At 36.2% G+C, this 23,846-nt stretch overlaps 1 long non-coding RNA gene across 2 annotated transcripts; it reads left to right on the forward strand.

Moving 5' to 3' along the window:
• The first annotated feature begins 22,461 nt into the window (after positions 1-22,461).
• On the forward strand, positions 22,462-23,572 carry LOC148932704 (uncharacterized). 2 transcript variants are annotated; one of them, XR_016134880.1, is made up of 2 exons: positions 22,462-22,783; positions 22,858-23,572. It is a non-coding gene; the product is annotated as an uncharacterized LOC148932704 (long non-coding RNA). The 2 variants fall into 2 exon arrangements; XR_016134879.1 differs by having other exon boundaries at positions 22,868-23,572.
• The last annotated feature ends 274 nt before the right edge of the window (positions 23,573-23,846 follow it).

Raw genomic sequence — 23,846 nt, forward strand, 5'->3', positions numbered from 1 at the left:
CTAATCAATCAACAAACCACAGATCTATCACAAAATTCCCAGATCGAGTACTACCGCAGGAAAAACAGAGAGATCGACATATAACTTGTCAAAATAAACTCTCAACGGCAGGATCTATGTAAATCAACTTGAACAGATCACAGATAAACGCAAACAAACAGGGTGAATAGATAATCAGTAGCATCGACAACCGAATCGACTCCCAAAAGTGAAGTTCGACCGTAAAAGTGCAAAACAAACTGAAATTTAAAGAGATTGTATCTTCGCCCACACGCGGACGGTGTTGCAACTGAAACTTTCTGAAGAAATGAACCCCTTCGTAACCCAAACTACCCCAGATCTCCCATTCCCAAGTGTGTGTTATGTGTGTGAGCTAAGAGTGAGCGAAAAAATGTCATGATTTGTGTGTTGCATGCTCTTCTATTTATAGGCATTGGAGTGGGGCCCAGCGAGGTATAGATAGACTTTGTTGCCCTCAGCTACTGACTCCCTCCTTCACGCCTTCTTTTTCCTTAGATTCTGCTCATTTTACTTCATTCATTCGCTAGATTGCTTCCTTCAGCACTTCCTTGATCTAGCGATTCTGTCACACACCTGGCTTATAAACCGTGTTAGACCCGGCAAAATGTAACGCTTTTCACCATATAACCGATGCATGAAATTAGCCTTATCAACTATCACCTTCGACCCTAAAAAGTATGGTCGAAACTTCTCGAACGAGTATACCACTACTAACATCTCTTTTTCTGTGGTATCATATTTCTTCTAAGCCTGGTTGAGGGGCTTCGAGGCATAGAAAATGACATAGCTTTTCCCGTCGATCTTCTGACCTAGAACCGCTCCTACCGCAAAATCACTTGCATTGCACATCACCTCAAAAGGGTAGTTCCAATCTGGTGCTCTGATTATTGGGGCAGAGACAAGTCTATCCTTCAACAATTGGAAAGCCTTCTTGCGGCCTTCATCAAAATCAAACTCCACATTATTGTGCAAGAGGTGTGTAAGTGGCTGGGCAATTTTTGCGAAATCCTTGATGAATCTCCTATAAAACCCTGCATGACCCAGGAACCCTCTAACTTCCTTCTGATTTGTGGGGTAAGGCAGCTTCGAGATCACATCTACCTTGGCTTTATCCACTTGAATCCCTCTTTCATAAACCACATGACCTAGGACTATTCTTTCTGGTACCATGAAATGGCATTTCTCGAAGTTTAGGACTAAATTCTTCTCCTGACACCTTCTCAATACCAGATCCAAATTGGCCAAGCACGCATCGAAGGAATTCCCATACACCGTGAAATCATCCATAAAGATTTCAATACATACCTCCAAGAAATATGAGAAGATGCTCATCATACAACGATGGAATGTGCCCGGTGCATTGCATAATCCAAACGACATTCTTCTATACGCGTAAGTGCCAAACAGGCAGGTAAAGGTTGTCTTCTCCTGGTCTTCAAGATCCACATATATCTGGAAGTATCCACTGTATCCGTCTAGGAAGCAAAAGTATTGCTTCCCAGCCAATCTCTCCAACATCTGATCAATGAAGGGTAAAGGAAAATGGTCCTTCTTGGTGGCTTCATTAAGCTTCCGGTAATCAATGCACATCCTCCATCCAGTCACCAATCTAGTAGGCACCAACTCATTCTTGTCATTTTCAATCACTTGTATTCCCGACTTCTTGGGAACCATGTGAACTGGGCTGACCCATTCGCTATCTGGAATGGAATAAATAATCTCCAAGGATAGCAACTTCAAAACCTCCTTCAGAACCTCTTCCCTCATGTTTGGGTTTAGCTTACGCTGCGGGTCTCTACGAGCCTTTGCCCCCTCTTCCAATCGGATGTGGTGCATACAAAGGTCAGGCTGATTCCCACCAGGTCGGAGAGCGTCCACCCTATGGCCTTCTTGTTCCTCCATATTACTTCCAGTAGATCATTCTTCTATTCCACTGTCAAGTGACTGTTGATTATCACTAGGAATTTTCATCTTTCCCAAGATAGGCATACTTTAGGGTCTCGGGTAGTTTCTTCAACTCCTTCTTTGGTGTGATAGTCACACCTCATCCCTCTGACGTACACATTTGTAATAAACAAAAATTCTTTCTGTTCCATAAACAAAATTCATAAAAGTAAAAACAATATCATCTCTACTTTTTCCTTTAACTTACTTTACTCTCTCTCTTCATTAACCACAAAATAACGTATGTAATCATACACAATACAAAACATATATCATAAATAATAATTTCATTTCCATATGCATATGCCTCTCTGATCAATTTATTATTCTGTGACACATCAAGCCTGGTATCTGCCCGGGATTCCTCTATGACCCGAAGGTCCCTCTGTAATTGGACTCATAGGTCCCTCTATGACCCGAAGGTCCCTCTGTATTGGACTCATAGGTCCCTCTATGACCCGAAGGTCCTTCTGTAATTTCAGATCCAGGGCAAGATTGTCACAGATCCTCTTTAATCATGTAATTCATATAGTTCCAAATCATATATAAAACATATGAATTGCATCAATCATATATGTCTATCATATTTTTCATATCATATAATCCAATTATTCACTTTATTTGAACACATAACAAATAATCACATAAGGCATCTATATTAAATTAAAGAGTGATACTACGATATATTTAAATGAAACTCGATTAAAGAGTGATACTACGAAATATTTAAATGAAACTCTTAATTCTATCCACCACCCTCATGTGTATATTACAACTGCGTCTATATTCGTAATTTTTATTTCCTTTCTTCACTGGCTTTTCTCTCCCCTCCCCTTCCTTTCGTCTGATTATTTAATATATAGTGAAGTTATCCCAAGTCGGTTCCTTTTCCCCACTTTTTTTGATCATATATATATATATATATATATATATATTTTCAATTATCTATACTTTGAGACCAATTTAAATATTTTGAAATTATCTTTAACAATGACACCTCATGCATACAACACACGTATGAATTTTACTTTAAACACGTATACTATCTATATTAAAGCATGTCATAATTTCCTATTCTAGTAAGGCTAACGTGTATAAATATACACGTTTCATGTACAAATTTCCATGCATGCACCACTATATTTATCCATATATAATTATTATAATTAAACTAGTTACCTCATAGTCTATATATATAATAGTCCATATTTTTGTTTTGATCACATATAAATACATACTATGATAAATAATTTGAATGCTATGTACAATTATATCAATTCTCCATGATTGAATAAAACATCTTCCATTATATCCGAAAAAGGTGGTTGTATTGCTAATAGCAATAGTAGTAGTTATAAGTTGTTACAAAATTATATTTTTAGGTTAGGGACGTTACAGTGATGGCTTCCTGGGTGGCTTCCTGGGGTTTACCCAAGTCAGTTCCCTTATGTGGGCTCCTTACTTGAACAGACCTCGTAGACTCGAATGACAGTGGTTGGTGGCAAAATGCCATGATCGCTTCATTGATCTGTTCGTCTGTCAGGTTCCGAGTTAATAGGGTCTCACACCATCCTTCCACCTCCTTGTCAACAGATTGACTCAGCTTCGAATTGTTGAACTGTTCCTGCATTAATTCGGTCTCAAGGTACTCCTAGACCAGGGGGTTAATCACATCAACATCATGCAAATTTTCCACATCCAATGGTTTCTTCATATCTTCATCAATGCTAAAGGTGTATTTCTCCCCATGATAGTCTAGGCATATAGTACCGTCGAATACATCAATAATAGTCTTAGCGGTGCGTAGGAAGGGTCTTCCTAATAGCACTCCGCTAGACTCAGCAGATTCGTTATCATTCATTTTTATTACATAGAAATTAGTTGGGTACAGGAAATCATGCACTTTTACTATCACATTCTCCAGCACACCTTCGGGTGAAATGCATGTTCTATCGGCTAACTGAATTACTACTTTCGTATCAACCAGACTCACCCCTGTCAACTTCTTATATATCGAAAGTGGTAACACATTTATCGAGGCTCCTAGATCACACATCGCATGCTCAATTTTTATGTCACCCAGAGAAATGGGCAAAGTGAACATACCTGGCTCTGTGCATTTTGATGGCATTCTCCTCTTCTGTATCACAACCGACACATTTTCTCCAATTACTATCTTCCCGTCGGGCTTGGTTTTTCCCGCTATGAACTCCTTAATGAATTTACTGAATGTAGGCATCTTCAAAGCTTGTAGGAAGGGCAGGTTGATCTCCAGTTTGCCGAAGATTTCCATGAAGTCCTCAGTGTCATCCCTCTTCTTCTTAGCTTCCACTCGGTGAGGAAATAGCTTCATGCGCTTCAACGTTCCTGCTGGACTTGGGACGAACGATTCTCCGACTTCTTTCCTTACTTCCTCAATCTCCACTCCAAGCTCTGGGTCTAAGAAAAATGGATCAGCCATTCGAGATAGTGGTTTCTCCAAATCACCCTTTTGAAGTCCATCTTCTACCCTGTATTCCTTATCTCAACATCCCCTTTATCGGTGGTCAGTTTCCCGTCTCCCCGGCTTGTCATAGGAGGTGTACTCTCATCTTCTCTCATTACTGGACCCTCATAGCCCCGTCCTAACCTTAGAGTGATCTGACTGATATTTGCCCGGTCAGGTGGTTTCACTGAAGCTGGTATCCTTCCCTCGTGTCCCCTCATCTCATTCAACGAAGTGGCCAATTGCGACATTTGCTTGACTAACATATCCATAGCAGACTTATGCTCTTGTTGTGCATCTTGAATTTTGTGTTCCACATCATTGTTTGCCTGCATATTGTTCTGCATGTGTTGTTGAGAGCCGACTACGTCGTGTACCATATCATCCAGAATCCTCGGAGACTTATAGTTAGATTGATTTGAACTTGACCCCTGATTGTGGCTCGGTCCACTCCCCTGATTTGGGCTATAGTTCCCTTGACCTCCTTGATTGTTGCCGAACTGGCTCCCTGACCCTTGATTTCCCTGGTGTGTATGTTGGAAATTCTGACTGTTTCCAGAGGCGTTCCTCTGGTGTGGTGGCACATAAGAACTCCCTTGATTACCCTGGTTCCTGTTGTTCCAATTGGTCTGATCCCCTTGATTGCGATAACTCCAGTTGTTTGGCCCTTCCTGATTTTTTCCTGACCAGTTCGAATTATGCTGGGGTCCGTCCTGACTGCGGTTAGGCCAATTCTGTTGGACCTCTGCTGGACCTGGGTACTGTAGCTAGAGCTGTTGGTTTCCATCTGCCCACCTGAAATAGGGGTTGTCTCTCCATGGTGCCTCCTTAATCTTCCACTGATTCCAGCTTGTATTCTGATTATTTTGATTCCAATTCCCCACTGCATTCACCTGGGCTTGGAACTCTCCATCGGGCGGTGGACCGTAATAGAGCTGGAGTTGATTTTCCTCTGGACCTGGCGGTTTTTCTTTCTCCTGCGAGGTCGGGGAATTCTTTTTCTCAATTGCACTCAGAAGTGCTTTCTCCAACCGATCTATCATGTCCCCGACTCCTTCTCCTTCTTGTTCCTTAATTGTGTTAGCTGAACCTCTCCTCATGATACGTGGGTGGTCGTATGCCTTCTTTGCGTCGATCAGGCTTCCCAAAATCTCTCGTGCTTCACTTGCCTTGTTCTTAGTAAAATTCCCCCCGCTCGAGGAATTCATTAAGTCCTTGGACTCAGGATTAGCTCCTGTTAGAAATAATGGGATAAAATTCCCAAGCCGTTACAGGCGGTACTCTAACTATTACAATCGAAGGAAGATAATAACAATGAATGGAATGAAAATTACAACGGAAATAATAAAACAAACCGCTATAAGTCGAGTCGAGGGAAGCCCTCTTTCCGCAAGACAAATTACGCCCCGACTAGTGCTCACAGAATGGCGTATTGCCCCCAAAGATAAAAACGACTTCCTCCTAGCGTGTAGAAGCACCTCAAACCCGCTAGGCACTAGCGAACTTGATGGAGTTCCGAGAATCGAGCTATGCAATGCTTCTAAGATGCACACTATGATGTAGAGAACTTGAGAGAAGAGAGAATGCTTTTTGTTGGTGTCTTTCCCATCTCTCAAACCCACATATTTATAGGATAGGAGAGACCACTTCAAAAGTCTTGGCATTAAGGGTCATCATAAACCAAAAGGAGGTTACACAAGATGAAAAGCCAAAGGACTTAGGCCACATGAAAGGCCAAAAGCCTCTCCTTATTTTACACGTTTTCAACAATCCCCCACATTGGTTATTTCACAATTATATTGAACCATATGTGCATTGATATATTCAACACCACATGCATCCCAATTATTACTACCAAGTCTAAATTGGTCTTGCTTGTCAAATGACAAACGATAAAACACAATTCTCAAGAGAATAGATCTCAAGGAATTAACCACTTCATTGCGCATCGACATTGCGACTGTTCGTTTCTTCATTCCAGTTTGGAGCTCATGTTTCCTCCAACTTCGATTGGTATAATCCTGTCTTAGAAGAGTACACTAATTTGTCTTGCGATTGTTAGAAATAATGGGATAAAATTCCCAAGTCGTTACAGGCGGTACTCTAACTATTACAATCGAAGGAAGATAATAACATAAATGGAATGAAAATTACAACGGAAATAATAAAATAAACCGCTATAAGTCGAGTCGAGGGAAGCCCTCTTTCCGAAAGACAAATTACGCCCCGGCTAGTGCTCACAGAATGGCGTATTGCCCCCAAAGATAAAACGACTTCCTCCTAGCATGTAGAAGCACCTCAAACCCGCTAAGCACTAGCGAACTTGATGGAGTTCCGAGAATCGAGCTATGCAATGCTTCTAAGATGCACACTATGATGTAGAGAACTTGAGAGAAGAGAGAATGTTTTTTGTTGGTGTCTTTCTCATCTCTCAAACCCACATATTTATAGGATAGGAGAGACCACTTCAAAAGTCTTGGAATTAAGGGTCACCATAAACCAAAAGGAGGTTACACAAGATGAAAAGCCAAAGGACTTAGGCCACATGAAAGGCCAAAAGCCTCTCCTTATTTCACACGTTTTCAACAGCTCATTCGTAGAACAAGTAAAAGGTCTCAGCCTCCATCATCCTATGATTTGGACAGGCGTCGAGCAGCCCCTTAAACCGAGACCAGTACTGACTTAAGGACTCATCGTAATCCTGCTTGCATTCCTGAATCTCTTTATTTAAGGCATTTGTTTTGTTGGACGGAAAGAAATAGTACAGGAATAGCAGTTTGAAATCCTTCCATGTGTTGATCGAGTCAGGTGGGAGCCTCAGCAGCCAAGTATTAGCCTCCCCTTTAAGGGCAAATGGGACTGCACGCAGACGGTAGTCCTCCTCAGTGGCATCGTTGGGTCGCTTTTGGATACTACACAGCTTACTAAACTTGTTTAGAAATTCGTAAGGACATTCATTCCTTCGTCCAGAGAATGTAGGTAAAACACCCAACACATTTGTCTTGATATCAATAGACCTCTGGCGTTGGTTTGAGACTATGGCATGGGCGGGTTCACCATCCAGATGCGCCGTGAGTGAACCGATCTCCGGATCGGGATCCTCCAGGTGTGCCATATCTACGTCTTCCTCCTCCTCGGTTTCGGAGTGTTCTGTTTCTGTAGACGACTTCGGGTCCTCTCCTCCCGACGAGTTCCACTCCTCACTTTCTGATTCGAATGGAAATGGATTTACTGTTGTAAACCCTCAATCACTCATTCCTCACCAGGGATGTTAACATCAAACGCTCTAAGTTATTTTCTGCCACCGATGCTTCGGGTTATGAGAATTTTTCCTTCTAACCTCCTTTCTTTCTCCTCTTTTTTTTATACTATTTTTTTCTCTGGACAGCTTATACCTCCTTTCCTGGACTTCGTCCAGCTTATACCTCCAGAATATATATATATATATATATATATATATATATATATATATATATATATTGGTGCGATCATATCATAACTCATATTTATGTGATAAGCTAATAACCCTATCATTTTATGGGTCAAAAGTATCATTTTTACTAAAAATGATATTTATACACGATAAAATGATATTTTTTCAGCATGCATAAAATTATACTTTTATTCCATAAAATGATATTTTTCGTCCATAAAATGAGGGTTATTAGGTTATCACCATAAATATGGGTTATGATATGATCTCATCTCTCTCTCTCTCTCTCTCTCTAGGGGAGCATTAAGGTCCTTTTGCCCCCTTAGTGTCTATTTCTTTCTTAATATCATCCATTAGATTGATGGAATGGACGGACTTGATTAAAAGGAGAGATCTAATCCCGTGTTGCATTATTAGGTTCATTCTGTGCATTATACGGGTGTAATTGTAAAACAACAATGAATAAAAATGGAAGGAGCGAGAATTAAGTGGGATTTTCCATCTACTCTCTCTCTCTCTCACACTCCAACCGCCTCACTCCTCAAACCCACGATTGAATTTTGTTTCCCCTAATTCCCCCCAGTTCCAAACCCTAGCCGCTACTCCAAGTCACCGAAAATCAACCCAACCTTCGATTTTCGCCATTAAGTCAACGTTCCGCCGCCGTTTCGCAGTTGAAGACTCAATCCCTTCGCGTGTGACCGTCAATTTCCAGTCGACAACAAGGTAGATGTTAGAAGTTCCATTTTTTGGTTAATGTACACTTTGAATCTCCGATTTTCACAAACCTCGGGTTGATTTTTCACGATTTTCACAAATCGTGTGCTTATTTTTCCGTAAATCATGAAATCGTTGTCGTTTTTGTCAGGTTTTTGTCCATTGTTGAAGTTTGTAGTTAATTACTGCTTTATAATTGTGTAATGGTGGATTTTTCAGACTACATCTTGTTATTTTTAATTGATTGTTGGTTTGTCTGACAGAACAACCATAACGAAAAGAGGCATACAATCTAATACCCAGAACAACCAAAATGCAGGTGAGCAATCTCATGTCTTTTCCATTTGTAGTCTTCAAGAAGTTATACCTTATTCAAGCCAGTTGTTTCTATGATTTTTTTGTGTTAAGCTACTTGAAATTGTGTCCCTTGAAGTTGTGCATTATTTGTTGGTTTTTGTACATTATATAGCACTATGTTGTTCATTATTGTACGCTGTGATAAAATACCTGAAAATGAGTGAAATTTGTATTCATATGTGCATTATTTGCTGCTATTCGTACATTACTGTAGACAATGATATACATTATGTTTTGTGTTTTTTTTTAAAAAAAAATCGATCGATTGTTGATTGAATGTTATATTCAATCGTGCATTATTTGCTTCCATGTGTACATTATACAGCAAGTAGTGTGCATTATATAATATTAATGCAATATATTATTGATTTTTGAAGTTCTGGGAGATTGGTTCAGCAAAGGGTCGAGACGAGTACCTCTCATGAAGACGCAGATAAAAGGAAGCCGAGGGGGAAGAAAGTCGACCTTCTCTATTGTTGACGGACCCCAACCTATTTCCTGAATTGTTTAAAAAGCCTTACTCCACGGCAGAAGGAAGTCGTCCATGAACTGAGTTTTGGAGCTTTTGTCTTTCTTGTTCAGGAGGTGTCCAACTGATTTGAAATAAATTTGTAGGGTATTTTGTCTAGATTTATGACGATGTAAAGCAATTGGGATGGTTTGAATTCAATTTCCTTTCAACATTATTCTCTTCAATCTGTACATTATTCAATTTCCTTTCAACATTATTCTCTTCAATCTGTACATTATTCATTGATCCGAATGTACATTATTAGATACTATTGGTACATTATTTACCGTACCAAAACTTAAACGCATTAAAAAATGAAATTTAATTCATGCGGTGGTGCTATAACGTAGCCCCATGGGTTGCTAAACCCAAGGGAAATGATTCAAACTCTCTGCCCTTTGTGATGGTTCCGCTTGTGAGTGGGTACTACAACCTAGCCTCATGGATTGCTAAACCCAAAGGGTATGGATTCAACCCTCGCCAAACATAAAATACTTACACAAGTAAATCATTTAGTATTACACATGTACATTAAAGGCCACGTGGCATACATTATTTAGTTCTACTTAGCCTAATCATTTATTCCCTAAAACACGTACATAATTCAAAAATAATTTTTGATGTATGGGTTAGTAATATGCCCTAGTCATATGGATTTCTAAACCCTATGAGAATGACTCTAACTCCATTCCCGTTGTCAAGGTTTTGTTAGTGAGTCGGTACTATACCCTAGTCCCATGAATTGCTAACCCCTTTGGGGAATGGATTTAACTTCTGTCACACATTAAACTCATTGTAATGTACATTATTCAAAGATGATATATACATTATACAACTATAATTGTATATTAATACAATCTACATTATACACTTAATATAGTACATTACTTGTCGAAAATTTACAAACTGTAACTTACGAAAAGAAAACACGAAAATCTGTAAATCAATGAATGAATTAATTAAATTACTTTCTTATTGTTGAAAAAATGAAAGCAATCAAGGAATACTTCCAAAATTCGGGTTTAGGCGAGAAACTACACCACCAGACGTGTTCAACGTAGAAAATCGAGTTAGTTATGTGAGAGAAGAAAGAGAAATTATTGTGTAATCATGAACACAAAATCAGAATCAATAATATTGAATTAAAAGAAAGAAAAGAGAAGAAAGATTGATTATGTGTGAGATTTGAGTCAGTTACGTGAGAGAAGAAAGAGAAATAATGGGTGAGATTTGAGGGAGAATGTCTTCAACGGAGAATGTCTTTCCAATACAATTGATGAAAAATTCTCAAACTCAAAACATATAAATTGGACTAAAACGACGAAATAAATGAATTACTTTCTTCCATTGTTAACAAAACCGAAAGCAATTAAGGAATATTACAAGAGCTTCTTGAAAGAAAAAAAACTTGAAGAATAACTCAAAAATTTGCAGAAAAACGTCGAACTCCAGTGAATAAACCGTAAAGAAGGTAAATGAAACAAATCAATAAAGAAAATAAATCATATTATATATTTACCAAAGTTAAAAGGAGTGAATTAAGGGAAGTAATTAACCGTCTATAACTATCACTCCCAAAACTACCCTTTTTCTTATTAAAATAATAATTTTATTAATAGTAAAGGCATGAATCTAGGCCATCAGATCTTGAAATTTAATGGCTGAGATTGAGAAGAACAATAGAACAAAAGATGCAAAAAGGATATGAATACATCCCTATATATATATATATATATAGGGATGTGTTAAAATAACAACCCTCTTTATTGTAACATCATACCACCATTTTAGGCCATTGGATCTGAAAATCGTGTGCTTGTCATGCTGCCACGTGTAAAAACACGGAAGGGTAAAATAGGAAATTTCTAATTTTACGTTGGTGTTCATTGAATATTGCAGTCTTACCACAACAATATTGCAGTTTACCACGACTGCAATATCTAATACAGTAGACTGCAAACCCGTGTTTTTTCACGAAACTTAATCCTAGGCGTCCATAAACGAGATCTAACGGACTATATTGGTGGTATGGTGTTATCCTATCTATGGTGGCACCCTAGTGCACCCATAGATAGGATATATATATATATATATATATATATATATATATATATAGGGATGTATTCAAATACTTTTCATATCTTTTGTCATTTTTCCTTCTTAATCCTAGCCCCACGATTTTATCATCTGACGGTTATATTAATGTCACGTGTCATTTAATAATGCACATTTTCATTCTAATAATGCACAGTGGCTAATAATGCAACATTATAGACTAATAATGCATTGATCACAACCATCCAATTCAAGGATCCAAGGGCTGAGATTAAGAAGGAAATAGGACACTTAGGGTGCAAAGGAGCCTAACGCACCCCTATATATATATATATATATATATATATATATATATGATTGTGTTAAAATGACAACACCTCTTAAAGTAACACCATACCATCATTCCTAGCCAATCATTTGTACATGTGGACGAATAATAAGCTGCCATGTGGCAATTATAAAAATTGCTCAAGGTTAAATTTTCACAGACTGCAATATCCAATACACTAGACTGCAATTTTTCCCGACTGCAATATCCAATACGCTAGACTGCAATCTATAGATTGCAGTCTAGCGTTTATACTATTGCAGTTTAGCATATATAATATTGCAGTCTAGCGTGGTGTCACAGTGTCATTTTAAGAGTGTTGTTATTTTAACGCACCCCTATATATATATATATATATGGATGTATTCATATCAAAACGCTAAGTATGAGTAAAACTTAAAACACTTGCAGTCCATTGGATCGTGTGATCTAACAGTCAGATTAATGCCACGTGTCATCTAATAATGTAGATTTTTAGCCTAATAATGTACATATGATAATAATGTAACATTTTAGTCTAATAATGTACATTTCCATTCTAATAATGTACCTCGGCGAATAATGTACATTTTTAGTATAATAATGTAGCTTATCACAACCATCCAATCTAAGGATCCAAGGGCTGTGATTTGTGCTGTGTTTTACGATGAGATGCTGTTATGACCCTAACATACCCCTATATATATATATATATATGGGATGTATTCATATCCCAACACTAAATAGTTGGAAAACACAAAACTCTTCTCACTCCCTTGGATTTCAAAATCTAACGCTCAGTTTTTGTGCCATGTGGATTAATTAAATGAATATTTAAATTAAAAAAGGGCACAATTGACACTTCTAATTTTAGGCGGTTATATACTTCCTTGATTTTCTCCTCCAAGATTGGTAAATATATTATATAATTAATTTTCCTTAATTAAATCTTTAATCTCTTCCATTTTTACGGTTTATTCTATTGCTGATTCAAAATTCTACTGCAAATTATTGTTAATAATTATTTTTAGTTGGAAATATCAATTACGGTAGAAGGACCCATTTATATTTTCATAATTATTATATAATGGAGACATCATATACATATGATGGATATAATATAAAAAATACTTTATAAATTAGAGTTGTATGATAAATTTTTGTAAAGTACGTACTGCACATATATAGTATATAATATTTATATAATGTACATTTTGGGTACGTGTAATGTAAATAACACGAGTCATGGACAATTAAAATATTTGAACTAATTAATGTACAAATAAAATGATTTAATGTATATGTCACTTAATGTAATTTTTATTTGTTGTAGTTAGCCAGAAGTTAAATCCTTCCCCTAAAGGTTTAGTAGTCCATGGGGCTAGGGTTTAGCACCAACCCAGTAACTTAGTATACTTCATTTTCCCTTAGGTTAACTTATCCTTGGGGCTAGGTTATAGTACCCACCCAGCCAGCAAATGTCGATTTTCACTTTTTTTTTTCAAGCATTTTGTAATGTATATATTTATCTTTTATGTTTACATTACAGTTACGAACAAGTACCCATTGTTTACAAAATTATCTACATTATTCAAATATGAAAATGTACATTACTCTCCTTGTAATATAGTACATTAATAACAGATATGGTGAACGCCACTAACATCTGGCACATCATCACCATCCATCTCCTCCATCTCTTCACTCATTTCTTGACGCAGTCGATGCGCTAATGCAATGGGTATGTCATCCTTGAAGTCATCATCGAAATTGACTTTGGCCCTATTTGTACCTATTCAGAAAGGAGTACATTGATTAGTCAAAATGGTACATTACTAGTAACTGCAGAAATACATTACTAGCAATAACAACCAATAATGTAGCACATCAGTTGAATAATGTAAATATTTACTGTAACCTTATGCAGTAGGTAATGTAACTAAAAAAGTGTATTAATGTAATAGAGAATTATATAACACACAATAATGTAGCACATCCGTAGAAAATAATTTACACATTTGCTGAAATAATCTTTAAAGGCATAATGTAAGTAAATATACAATAACCATAGGCAACAGATAATTTAACTCAACAACTGTATTAATGTAACATATCATAGAATAACACACAATAGTGTAGCACATCAATGAAATAATGTAAACATTTGCTTAAAGGATGTATCAATGCCTAATGTGAGTAGATAATGTAACCTTATGAAGCATATAATGTAAGTTCAAAAGTGTATTAATGTAACATATTATAACACAGAATAATGTAGCATATCAATAGAAAATAATGTATACATATTTGCTGCAAATAATTGGTTAATTGAAGTACAATTCAGAAACATAATCAGTGCCATGAACACGCATACATAATCATCAAACACAATGAACAAGAAATCAGAAATATATGAACAATCATTAGTAGATTAATCAACAATAAAGAAAATGTGGCTCCAGATTCACATACACCTAAATTACATTGTACCAACAAAATCACATATTACTTGCTACTAATTACTGAATCTAAATCAAAAATCAAAATCTCGCTGAAATTTCATTGGATTGCACAACCATAACCCCTATAATGAACAAATTAATTAATCGCACTCTACATTTTCGGAAGTAAAATTCACATTCTAAACAACCACCACAAATTTAAAAAATAATCTAGTTTAATGTAAACAAAAACAGAAATTATTGCTCCCCATCAGTTATATTATGAAGTTTTACCTGATTTCAGTCTCGGGAAAATAACGGCGACGAGTGGTTGAGCCAAAAAATGAAACACGACCATCGCTTGATGAATTCAGTCCAATTTGGGCAGATTTACCATCGCCTTTTCAGTCTCAATCGGGTGTCAATCGGCAGTGAAATGTTGTTTTTCGGCTTCAAAGAGGTGGTTAGGGTTTGCTTCACAGAGAGAATTGAGAGAGAACAGAGAGAATAAATTGATTGTGAGAGAGTGGGTTGTGAAATCGTTGCTCAAATTAATCTCGCTGAAATTTAGGAATTGCAGTTTTGAAACTGCTACAGATTATTGCGTGATGCCGATTTTACCCCGATAATGTACGAAAATGGCCGAATAATGTAGCTCGGGTTATTTAAATCAACACCATCCAATCCATCTATCCTATGGCTGTGATTTGTTTTGTGTATAACACTAAAGGGGTGTAAGGACCTTAATGCTCCCTAAATATATATATATAGGGTCTTGTTAGGTTGAGATTATTTAGCTAAATATGAGCCACTAATCCACAAGCTAAACAAAATGTCAACAAATACCACATTATGTCAACAAGGGGATATAATAGTCTTTTCATTAAATTGTGTTTGAAATCATTTTCTAAAATTCTCTCTAAAACTCTAGCTGCAAAGTCTTCTAATCTTCAACATTCAAATCATCAAATCTTCAACATTCAAATCTTCAAATCTTCAAATCTTCTACATTCAAATCTTCAAATCTTCAACATTCATATCTTCAAATCTTTAAATCTTCAACATTCAAATCTTCAAATCTTCAAATCTTCAACATTAAAATCTTCAAATCTTCAACATTCAAATCTTCAAATCTTCAAATCTTCAGCATTCAAATCTTCAAATCTTCAAATCTTCAACATTCAAATCTTCAATTCAACATTCAATAAAATAACACTTATAATTCACATATCAATACCGAGAATATCGAATGTCAACAACTAACAAATAACACTTACAATTCACATATCAATATCGAGAATATCGAATGTCGACAACACGTATTAAAATGTCAACAACTAAAAAATAACACTTACAATTCACATATCAATACCGAGAATATCGAATGTCAACAACACGTATTAAAATGTCAACAACTTACAAATAAGACTTACAATTCACATATCATACCGAGAATATCGAATGTCAACAACTCGTATTAAAATGTCAACAACTTACAAATAACACCTACAATTCACATATCATACCGAGAATATCGAATGTCAACAACTCGTATTAAAATGTCAACAACTAACAAATAATACTTACAATTCACATATCAATACCGAGAATATCGAATGTCAACAACTCGTTTTAAAATGTCAACAACTAAAAAATAACACTTACAATTCACATATCAATACCGAGAATACGAATGTCAACAACTCGTATTAAAATGTCAACAACTAACAAATAAAACTTATAATTCACATATCAATATCGAGAATATCGAATGTCAACAACTAACAAATAATACTTATAATTCACATATCAATATCGAGAATATCGAATGTCAACAACTCGTATTAAAATGTCAACAACTAACAAATAACATTTACAACTCACATATCAATACCGAGAATATCGAATGTCAACAACTAACAAATAATACTTATAATTCATATATCAATATCGAGAATATCGAATGTCAACAACTCGTATTAAAATGTCAACAACTAACAAATAATACTTACAATTCACATATCAATACCGAGAATATCGAATGTCAACAACTCGTATTAAAATGTCAACAACTAAAAATAACACTTACAGTTCACATATCAATACCGAGAATATCGAATGTCAACAACTTATAGTTGACATTATATGTGTATAGTTGACATGAATTGTATATGTAGTTGACATTATATGTGTGCAGTTGACATAAATTGTATATGTAGTTGACATTATATGTGTGTAATTGACATGAATTGTATATGTAGTTGACATGGATTGTACACATAGTTGATGTTATATGTGTGTAGTACACATGAATTATATAGGAAGTTGACATTATATGTGTGTAGTTGACATAAATTATATATGTAATTGACATAGATTATATATGTAGTTGACATAGATTATCGGCCCAAGGATTTAATTAAGTTTGGCCAAAGGCTTATTATTTACTTAGCCCACCTTATTCCTCCAATTAAATTAAAAGCCCAATTAATAACTCAAAGGAGGCCCAAATTAAAAGAAACAAAGTCAACCCATATTCTTCCTTCTCCTTCCCGATCAATCCGCCTCACTCACCCATTTCACCTCCTTCTTCCCTAAATCAGGTCCTTCACTCCCGTCGCCTTCCTCAATTCGCAGGAGATGGCGACTGTTTCCACCTCCACCTCTCTCTTACAAGTTGAGGATCCCCAATTTTGAGAAAAATATCCCCAAATCAAAATCCCCAATTTGAAGGAGGCTCAAATTCGGTCGGTTCCTCCAGATTTCACACCGTTGGCCATCGCTTGACCATTCCTCCGTCGTCGGCTCGAAATTCAGACCACCTACTCCAACACCTGTCAATTCCCTCACTATCGCCACCAACGTCTGCTCGAAATCGATGAATCGCTCTCTGCGGTGGTTAGGTTGCATAGATTCTGAAGTAGATCTGGTTGATAGGCGATTTTCTTCTCCGACTCAGGATTTAACGCGATTTGCTCGATAATCTTCGCTAATTTCACCTTCGATTCGGTGTTTTCTTTCCGCAAAACTGTCGCGAACGAAGATAGACAATCAGGGAACTCAAAATGAGCTCGTTCAGCCTCTCTCTCACGGATTTCTCTGACGAGATCAGATCGAAAACCTCAACAATCTACTCGCGAATCCTAACGCAGAAATCTATTTATTCTCAGAACTGAAGCAAGGATCAAAAAGTTATTGGAAAAAAGTGTGGGAATGAAGAATTGAGAGAAAGAAAAAGTAAAACAGAAAATTCTAACGCTGTGAGCAAATTACCATTATACCCTTTCATAATAAAATCTCAATTGATCACAATCCTATATATATATATATATAGGGATGTACTAAGATGACAACACTCTTTATTGTAACACCATACCACCATTTTAGGCCATTGGATCTGAAAATCGTGTGCTTGTCATGCTGCCACGTGTAAAAACACGGAGGGGTAAAATAGGAAATTTCTAATTTTACGTTACCAGATTGCAGTGCTGTTCATTGAATATTGCAGTCTTACCACAACAATATTGCAGTTTACCATGACTGCAATATCTAATACAGTAGACAGCAATATCTAATACAGTAGACTGCAAACCCATGTTTTTTCAATAAACTTAATCCTAGGCGTCCATAGATGAGATCTAACAGACTATATTGGTGGTATGATGTTATTTTAACTATGGTGGAACCCTAGTGCACCCCTATATATATATATATATATATATATATATAGGGTTTTGATCTATGAAGACCAGATTTAAATACAGAAATGCAGAACACGGTCATACGTAAGGCATTTTTAGGTCATAGTTAGTTTATTTTTAGGTCATGCTAACAAAGCATGACCTAAAATGATCTTAACATGACATAAACTCAAATCTTATAATATGACCTAAAACTACTTAATTATGACCTTCCGTGTTTTGGGTTAATTATTGACCATTAGATCATCTAATCCTAGGGCCAAGATTTGGGCTGCATTTCTGGATTTAAACACATACTTGTTTTGATCATCTCCCTATATATATATATATATATATATATATATATATATATATATAGGGGAGCATTAAGCTCCTTTTACCCCTTTAGATACTATTTCCTTCTTAATATCATCCATTAGATTGATAAAATGGATGGACTAGATTAAAAGGGGAAAATTGATCCCGTGTTGCATTATTAGGTTCATTCTGTGCATTATATGGGTATAATTGTAAAACAACAATGAATAAAAACGGAAAAAGCGAGAATTCAGCGCTATTTTCCATCTACTCACTCTCTCTCTCACTCCAACCGCCTCACTCCTCAAACCCACGATTAAATTTCGTTTCCTCTAATTCCCCCCATTTCCAAACCCTAGCCGCTACTCCAAGCCAACGGAAATCAACACTACCGTCGATTTTCGCCGTTAAATCAAGCATCTGCCGCTGTTTCACAGTCGAAACCTCACTCCCTTCGCGCGCGACCTTCCAGTTCAAGTCGACAACAAGGTAGGGCTTTAATGATTCAATTTTCATAATACCCACTCTTAGTCGCCTATTTTCACCGCCGACACACCACCTAATCGTCGATTCAATGTTTTCTCCCAAATAGTTTCAGGTTTTTCGCACTTGTTTTGGTCGATTTTTTTGTAAATCGTAAAATTGTGTTATTTTGTGTTAGGTTTCTCTCCATTATTGAAGTTTGTAGTTAATAATTGGTTTACAATTGTGTATTGGGCGATTTTGGAGAGAAGATTGTATCCCGATTTGATTTTTGGTTTGTGTCACAGATCTAGGATGACGAAACGAGGAAGGCCTTTCAGATGCCAACCAACCCAGACTGCAGGTGAGCAATGTGGACAGCCTGTAATTGAGTGTATCTTGTATTTATTTTTGCATTATTTCATGCAATGTGTACATTATTGTATGAATTTGTTGTGTATTATGTTTTTGTTTGAAGCTACATAAACCAGTTTGATAAAATGCATGTAAATGAGTGAATGTTGTTATCGTCAGTGCATTGTATGGTCCTATTTGTTCAGTATTGTAGGGAGTTGTTAACAAAATTTATTATTGGTTTAATATTCATTTGTGCATAACTAGGTATACATTATGAATTTTTGTTGAGTGAATGTTATATTATGTTGTGCATTATTTGATGGAATGTATACATTATTGTAGGAAGTTCTGTGCATTAAGTTTTAGATTAAAGCTACATCCGTCTGTTTAATTCAGATGTTAAATATACATTATGATTTTAATTTGTGCATTATTTGATGCTATATGTACATTATTGTAGGGACTGATATACATTATGAATTTAGTTTTAATTCAGATGCATTATTTGATTATCTTTGTACATTATACAGTTAGTGTTGTGCATTAATGCGATACATTAATTCATTGGTGAATTATTTGATTACCTTTGTGCATTATACAGTTAATGTTGTGCATTAATGCGATACATTACTGATTTTTGGACAGCAGCGAAGCTGCCAATGTTGGATATTGACGAAGCAGTGGATGATCTTCTTGCAATTGCAATTGCCCAAATGTTTAGGGAGAGATTGGCTGAACAGCAAAGGGCCGAGGCTAGTTCGTCTCATGAAGACGCAGAGAATAGGAAGCCGAGGGGAAAGAAAGTCGATCACCTCTACTGTTGACAAACCCCCACCGAGTTCATTGCCTGTATAAATTGCCTAACTCCACGACAGAAGGAAGCCGTGAATGAATTGGATTGATCGTATGAATAATCATTGGAAATGCTATTTATATTACTTTTAGCACTATGTTTTTTTTGGATAACTAATTTTGGTGGGGAAAAAAAATGACTTGTTGCCATGTCTGTTTTGATCCATACATAGTATGCGGAACTACTTGCTAACACAAGCATATTTTGGTACTAGTATCTGATGTCGTAAACACAACATATATAATGGATGTAATGAACCGAGTAATGCACATAATAGCATTATTAATGCAAGGCTATTATTCGATAATGCACATTAACAAAGTAATGGAATAATGACATAAATAAAGGGAGTAATGCACAGAAAATCATTATTAATGCAAGGCTATTATTCGATAATGCACGTTAACAAAGTAATGGAATAATGATACAAATAAAGGGAGTAATGCACAGAAAATCATTATTAATGCAAGGCTATTATTCGATAATGCACGTTAACAAAGTAATGGAATAATGGTATAAATAAAGGGAGTAATGCACATAAAATCATTATTAATGCAAGGCTATTATTCGATAATGCACGTTAACTCCCGAAAAATGCAAATTTATTATGCATAAAATGTTCACAGCGCTAGAAATAATAAAACCGAGACAACGAAACAAATAATAAAACTGAATACAAGACGAAAACTAATTTTTTAGGTACAAAACACATCAAGTTTTCCTCTTGCCTTTACTGAGCTCTTTCTCCTTCGCCATCTCTTTAAGCATTGGACAGTTTCTAGAGTTATGATGGCCCAACTCATCGCACGCCTTGCAACGTCAAAGAGGCCTAATAGCCTCCTTTACAGCCTTTTCTCTCTTTGAAATCAGTCGGCTCGCGGAGCTGCTAGCATGACCCTTGGTCTTTACAACATCCGAAGGATGGACCTCTACTACTTCAGGCCTTGGCATTCCATAAACTCTTCAATCATGCACCTCTTTTCAAAGGCCGACGTTGGAGGAGTTCCAGCTTGAAGAGAATTACAAAGTTCTCCCAAACCACCTACGAATGCACGAAGCACGTCAATGTCCGTTTCAAACCGTCGAATAAAACCGTAGAAAAGCGATATCCCTTGATTTGAAACAGTATAACGAACACTATACATAAATAAAAACATATCAGAATTTATTTTCATTATATAATATCAACCATACATTACATATAAGAACGAATACATTATACACTGCTATTCGTACATTATAACACAGCAGCCGAGAAAACAAAATAAACACTAAACCCTAAACCACATCCACCAATTACCGGTAAAGCCTACTGGATAGTTTCAAGTTACATAATCAATTTAATAACAACATACCTTCTTCCATTGTTGAAGAACACGAAAACGATAATATGGCACGATACGGGGCTGCTCCAATATGGCGACGACGAGAAGTATAAAAAAAAGAAAAAATCGACATCAATTCTAACACAATGATTTTCGTAACTGGGAGAATGATGGAAGAATAGAGGTAAAAGAGAAGAAATATTTTCTAGAATCAACATAAGAATTACTTAAATTACCTTCTTCCATTGTTGAAGAAAACAAGAAGAATACACGCTTGCTCCAATAAAAGCGAATTTGACAGAACAACGGCTTTGACAGAAGGAGGCAGGACGGCGGCTTTGAGAGAAGGAGGCAGAACGGCGGCTTTGAGAGAAGGAGGCAGAACGGCGGCTTTGAGCAATGGAGAATGTTAGGAGAAAAAACGATGAAAGAGAAGAAAGATTTGTGAAATCGTAGAAAATAACCGCTGCAATCTTTTGATGGAGATAATTAAGCAAGTTACCATAACCAACTCCAATGAGAATACCATTTAGGCCCTTTTCGATTTTTTTAATGATTAAATTTAATTAATCAGCCTCTATTTTGGGTCATCAGATCTATAAAATGGAGGGTCAAGATTAAAAAGGAGAATAGAACAAAAGATGAAAAAAGGATATGAATACATCCCTATATATATATATATATATATATATATATATATATATAGGTTTGTGTTAAAATGACAACCCCTCTTAAAATGACACCGTGACACCGCTTATACAGCAATATTATAAACGTTACACAACAATATTACAAACACTACACAACAATCTATAGATTGATGTATAGTGTGTCGGATATTGCTGGACAAAAAATATTGCTGGATAAAGACCAGCAAATTACTGACCATCTTTTTCCAAAAAAAAAAAAAAAAATCCCACGTGGCAGCTTAATATTCGTCCACGTGTACAAATGATTGGCTAGGAATGGTGGTATGGTGTTATTTTAAGGGGTGGTGGCACCCTAACATGCCCCTATATATATATATACATAGGATTGTGATCAATTGTGATTTTTTCGGGTAATTGAGAAATGAGATGCAATATCAGCCACTCATTTTTATTAAATGAGTGGTCCAGATTTTGCCACATAAAAAATATTTTTAGATTAATTTATTATGAAAGGGAACAATGGTAATTTGACACATGATCCTCTCTCAACGCATCCATCACCCTCGCTCATTCCTTCTTCAGTCCATCAACGTTAATCGCCTAATCTACTCACGCCACAAATCAATCCCCAATCTTCGCCCTCCCTAATCCCCCCAAAAAAACTCAATTCCATCAAGAAAACAGCAAAATCGTTTAATTGAAGAAAGAATTGAACCTAATCCGACCTACCTGGAAGCTGCCACGGCTCCGATTTGTTGAGATCGACCTCGGCGATGGTGCGGCTGGTGAAATCGCAGTACACAACCTTCTTCAGGAGGTAGTACGTGATCAGCTCCTCGTCAGTCGGGTGGAATCGGAAGCCAGGAGGTAAGGCGTTGTTATTCTCCATTTTAATTTCACGTCTGCGATCTGAAATTGAGATCGGATTCTCCAATCTGGAGTGGTGATTAGTGGATTTATATGGGGAGATGATGGAATTGGGGAGAATCAGAGGTCTGAAAAGTGAAATCGGCAGCGGATTAGTGTATGTTGTTCTCCATTTTTCACGTCCGAGAACTGAAATTGAGATTGGATTCTGCTAATTGGAGTGTTGATTAGTGTATTATAAGTGTTATTTTGTAGTTGGTGACATTTTAATACGAGTTGTTGACATTCGATATTCTCGGTATTGATATGTGAATTATAAGTGTTATTTTGTAGTTGTTGACATTTTAATACGAGTTGTTGACATTCGATGTTCTCGGTATTGATATGTGAATTATAAGTGTTATTTTTTAGTTGTTGACATTTTAATAAGTGTTATTTTATTGAATGTTGAAGATTTGAAGATTTGAATGTTGAAGATTTGCAGATTTGGATGTTGAAGATTTGAAGATTTGAAGATTTGAAGATTTGAATGTTGAATATTTGAAGATTTGAATGTTGAAGAGATTTGAAGATTTGAATGTTGAAGATTTGAAGATTTGAAGATTTGAATGTTGAAGATTTGAAGATTTGAAGACTTTGCAACTAGAGTTTTAGAGAGGATTTTAGAAAATAATTTCAAATACAATTTAATAAAAAGACAATTATACCCCCGTGTTGACATAATGTGATAGTTATTGACATTAAGTTAATCTTGTGAATTAGTGGCTGAGATTGCATCTCATTTCTCAATTATGCCCAAAAATCTCATCCTAACAAGACCCAAAGCATAATGTGATATTACTCCAACAACACTTGAAGATAAAATGTCTAAGTTTGCTTAGAGTCATCTGTTGCACCTCTTATAACTGTAATAATATATATATATATATATATATATATATATAGGGACATGTTAGGGTGCCACCACCCCTTAAAATAACACCATACCACCATTTCTAGCCAATCATTTGTACACGTGGACGAATAATAAGTTGCCACGTGGCAAAAAAAAATCTGAAAAAAG

This window comes from Salvia hispanica, chromosome 2 (assembly GCF_029641045.1).
Source record: "Salvia hispanica isolate PSC_SH4W2 chromosome 2, Shi_PSC_v1, whole genome shotgun sequence".
In the NCBI taxonomy this organism is placed as follows: Eukaryota; Viridiplantae; Streptophyta; class Magnoliopsida; order Lamiales; family Lamiaceae; genus Salvia; species Salvia hispanica.